Raw genomic sequence first — 5,391 nt, forward strand, 5'->3', positions numbered from 1 at the left:
GGCCTGCTAGGGCAATACAGATCACTAAAGATACTTAACCCCATATGATACTATGCTAACTGAGGCTGTACTATTCTCTGTTCAGCAGTATGTCCTCTGAAGTCTGATTTAGTTGTTGCAGTCGTGAACAGTGTGTATTTTGTTTTGGGTTTTTTTGTGTGTGCTACTCCTCCAAACATATCACAGGCTCTTCAGAGGCACTACGTGCAAGCTATTACCTCGCTGGTGCCATACTGTAGCTGGATCCCTGTTAGCAAGGGATCTAAGTTATGCCACAGATTTGAGTTTAATGGAGAAGTTCATCAGTATTAATTTAGTAGCATGCTGGGCCACTGATCATCCCCATCTGAGAAAAGCTCTTATTGTCATCATATTGATGTTATGGGGGGGAAAGCTGCAAAACTGTTCCACTGATTGACACATACTGTTTTTAGATCTTAACAGCCTTTTCTGGATTGACTGTACAGATGAAGCCATTTCAAAGTTCCCGTGTTTCCTTGATGGCTCCTTGACTGGTCCTTGACCGGTCCTTGGCTGGCCGATAATGGAAGCAGGGGGGAAATGCGATCCCCCCGCGATGACGTGGTCAATGAGGCCCCGACTGGGAACGCCCCTAAGCTGCCCGAGTGAAAACCAGCTGCAATGCCTCATTTATCCACGGGGAGGAGCAGTGTGTTTTAGACCCACTACTCATAGGAAAGACTAGGCTGTCCAACTATTAAAAAAAATAACCGGATTCATCACGTTACAACCCTGTGATTAAACCTGATTAAAATACTAGGCTAAATATTATATACACTAATATTACTTGTTTTACTTCTATTCTTCTGTATACAGTAGCCGAATGAAGCATACAATATAGTTAATCCATTAGAAAGATGCAATTGAAGCTGCCGTAGCTACATCTGACAGGACACCGTCTGTCACAGGAAACACTCACGGACACTTAATAATTCCTCTGACTGATCACTGATCACTGTCAAACCAAGAAATAGCACATGAGACAAACCCAGTCTAGTGATTTAAAACAGGACGCGCTATTTAATACGTAGTGTTAATATTATATGGGTTCCCAATCCGAGCATTTTTTTGTGTATTATTTTATCATTATTAAGGCAAAATAACTCAGTTTATGTCCATGGACATTATAATGAATAGGCTATAGGCTTAATATTAGTTTGCATCCAGCGTGCTGCATGGACTTCATTACATCTGCTGCATCGCTGCTACCACAATTATGAAATGCTAAGTTTCTACAGTCTGTGACTGTGACCCTCATAAAAGTAATATTTTACAAATCTGCATTATATAAACTAACGAAATTCGTTAAAGCAAGTCATTTGGAGACTTCTAAGTCATTCAGTTAAACTAAGTCTGTTCTGTAGCTGCTCCGCTGGAGAGGCTGTGAGCGTGAATGAAATCAGTGCGTCTTTTTTACACAAGTATCTGTAGCAGGCTACTGCATGACTCAGGCACGACTCAGAAGAATATGCTTGTACTTTTTAATCATAGTGCGTTGTGTTAATTGATCGGCTGTGTTGTGTGTTACCGGCGCAACACGCGTTATGTGCGCCTTTTGCGCAACGCATGTGCCGGAGGCAATTGTGCTTGAGTACACTTGGGTTTTGAGGTAATGTGAGTGCGGGCCAGCGGGGGACGGGGGGCATTCGCTTTGAAAGACAATGGGACAGCACTGTAACCATCCCCCTCAACCCATCACCTTCGTGCTGGACACCTCCCCCACTGAAAATCAAGATCAAGACACTGTCTGTGCCCCGACTATATCCAGCACATATGCTACTGTATGTGTGGTTGAGTTTTCATTTTTACATCTTTTCTAAGTGAGTGAGGGGTGTAGTTGTAGATGTGTGTGGTGCCCCCATTCTGTCCAGCAAGTATGTGTGGTTGAGTTTTCAGTTTTACACCAATACTTAATTAACTAGTTAGCTACTGTAATAATAATAACGAATCTGAATTTAAACTCAATTTGTCTGACTTATATTTATCTTTTTCATATAATTAATGCTCATTAAACTCTGTCTGGCCCATATCTGTCGCGGCATCTGAGCGCTCTTTCTCAGCCTTGCGCAGGCTGAAAACCTGGATGCGCAGCACCATGACGCAAGAGAGATTTGACTATTATGAAAGCTCACAGTGACCCCTCTCAGAAAATAGTTCCGACGTCCATGAACACTATTCTGATCTCTGTGCGTGATTTGTGTGACCATGGAACCAAATTGCCCATTAAGCCCAAACAAAAGGTTGAGCAATGATAATGCTAATAAGGTGGCTGGGCTTACCTGGCTTAACGCATGCACTGAATAGACCGGGGTTGGCTGGCACATATGTGCTGTATAAAATCAAATACAGTCCTGTGGTCCGTTTTCGTCATTTCGTATTATTTATTTATCTGAGCCTAAAATTAAAATATGAAAAGGCTTTTTTTTCCGTTTTTTGTATTAGATTCAAAACAAATAACAAAATAATCAGCAGTCAGTAGGTTATTTAATTTTTTGATTTGATTCGATGAATCTGGATGACCTGACAGTAACAATTCCTAAAACATCAGAATGTGGGCTAGTTTGTGACAGAAGCGCCATCCTCTGGTCAAACCCTGTATTACAATGAATAGGTGGGTTTACAGGAAAAGATAGACACGCCCAGGAGAAGGAGGGGGTCGCTCCAGCTGCTGGAACTCAGCTGGAACTTGGCTGGAACTTGGCTGGGAGTCAGCTGCCATTCAGCTGGCATTCAGCTTGGAGGGGAACTTTGAAGTGGCTACTACTGTATTGTGTATATGTTACATGAAAACAACTGGGTACTTGCTAGAACTATTGCCAGTCTTTTCTAATGCCTGTTACCATTACAGTGTTATAAATATTTGCCATTTTTGCAGTTTGATTATAGCAGAGCCAGAAAAATATGCAAAAAGCTGAAGATAATATATGAATTTGGTTTAAAAATATGTGGCTTTGGTGGGAATCTATGAATGCGTATCCCACTGGCATATTATTTTCTGTTAATTATTTAATGATACATACACAGTGTATATTTTTTCACTCATCTGAGTATACCTGTCTTAAGGTAGAGGTTTTGATCATGCATTAGTCTGTGGTTTCAGAGACAGTACCGTAAACCAGAAGCCGGTTGGACCAGCTGTTCATAAGTTCAGACTCAGCCGAGTTAGAAATGTTTAGTAAGAAGAGATTCTTTAATAGCTAATGAACCAACTACAACAAAGTTAACCGTAGCTTGTTAATATATTAATCAACTGGTAATATATTACCAACTGAGTTAATGTTAACTTGCTAAATATTACCAACCAACTGACAAAGTTATCGTTAGCTCAACAATATATTACCAACTAGCTAACCTTAGCTTTTTTATATATTACCAACTAACTGACAAAGTTAACGTTAGCATGACAATATATTACCAACTAACTGACAAAGTTAATGTTAGCTTAACAATATATTACCAACTAACATTAGCTTTTTGATATATTACCAACAAAGTTATCGTTAGCTTAACAATATAACACCAACTAACTAACATTAGCTTTTTGATATATTACGAACTAACTGACAAAGTTAACGTTAGCTTGACAATATATTACCAACTAACTAACATTAGCTTTTTGATATGTTACCAACTAACTGACAAAGTTAATGTTAGCTTGACAATATATTACAAACCCTACAAAGCAGAAGTCAGCTTGCAAATATGTTACCTGTTGCGATAGAAGTTATAATAATGCTGTTTAATAATTATGTAAATTGGTAAATTTTTAAGAATCAAATTAAAAAACTATTCCCAATATACCTCACATTACAAATGTTATGATGGTAATATTTAACTAAATTACCAAATACTGTTAGTCAGTTGGTGTAGTCAGATTATTTCTCTCATTCTAAGTTGTGTGTACAGCTAACATGAATTTCTCCCTATCTGCAGACATAAATAAATCAAAAAATTATATCTAAGAGAAGATTCTTAGTTAAGTTTAAGTTGTCTCTTGCCCCCATAAAACTGTCTATACTAGATAATACACTGTGCAACATCATTTAGTAAATCACAGGTTTGAAACTAGCAAGTAGTTACAAAGAACTTCTCAAGGGTGATCCACAAAAAATGAGCGGTGAATTTATTCACAGCTGGTGCGACTCCGTCCTGAGAAATATAAGCAGGGATCAACAGTCCTGCAAGTTCTGTCACGCCCACAGCTCATGTACCGCAAGTGCCTATCTAAGGTTTAAAGTCGGCAGAAAATGTAGATCTGTTCGCTGCAGTTTAATTAGTGTGTATAATGATTGGTTCTTTTTCTTGAATATACATTAGGTACCCTGTCATTTTTTGTTTAAACTTTTCTTGATTCCCTATTTGTCAGGTATCTTTCAGTATTTTTTTCTCTTTCTTATTCCATTACAGTGTTGCTTTACTCAGGTATTTATTCCTTTTTTCACTCAGGCTGAGTTGCATAAACCATTCTGCATGAACACAGATGTTGATGTTATAATGTTTAATGAGTGAATTGCCACATTGGAGCCAATAGTGCAGTATTTTGCTCTCTGAAATGAGAAATACAGTGGATGTCATATAGTTATATTTTTGTGCTGTAATTGCAGTAGTCAGTGCAGCTGTTATTGTAATAGTATTTTTTATGTACTGGGTCAGTTGTATAGTGCAGTATCTTTCAACTTGCTGTGTGTGCCTTTATAAATGATTGTTGACTGTTTGAGGCTGTTGAAAGCTTCTGTAGTGTCTTTATTACTGTTGATGCTATGACCAGCTCTGCGGGTGCATGTAATAAAATTATTCTACAACGAAATGGTTGTACATCTCTTATTGACCTTCTATGGTGTGATTATCCACTCCCATAGTTTCTCTTGTTATGCTGATGATACCCCACTCTATGTATTCTTCTTGTCCAATGCCCCTACTGCAGTGGTCACCAACCCTGCTCCCGGAGAGCTACTGCACTGCATGTTAGGCATGTAGGTATATTCTTATTCTAACACACCTGATTCTAATAATTAACTTGTTACCAAGCACTTGACAAGTTTCAGCTGGTTGATAACGAGCTGACGAGAAGTTGGGAGATACCTAAAACCTGCAGGGTAGTAGCTGTCAAGGTGCAGGGTTGGTGACCACTGCCCTACTATCTCACCACAGATCTTGGTCTGTACCTTAAGATAGATGATGGAATACAACCTTCAACTAAATCCCTCTAAAGACTCATTCACGCCAACATTTAAACAGCTCAATTGTGCTGCAAAGTCAGTTCATTCCGATGAAATTACTGCGTTCAATGGATTTGCAAATCTTAGGATATATTCTAGGAAACTGAATTTGCAAGTTGCAATATGAGAGAAGTCACTGGTTCTGAAAGTG

This window comes from Scomber japonicus, chromosome 4 (genome assembly GCF_027409825.1).
Source record: "Scomber japonicus isolate fScoJap1 chromosome 4, fScoJap1.pri, whole genome shotgun sequence".
Classification (NCBI taxonomy): Eukaryota; Metazoa; Chordata; class Actinopteri; order Scombriformes; family Scombridae; genus Scomber; species Scomber japonicus.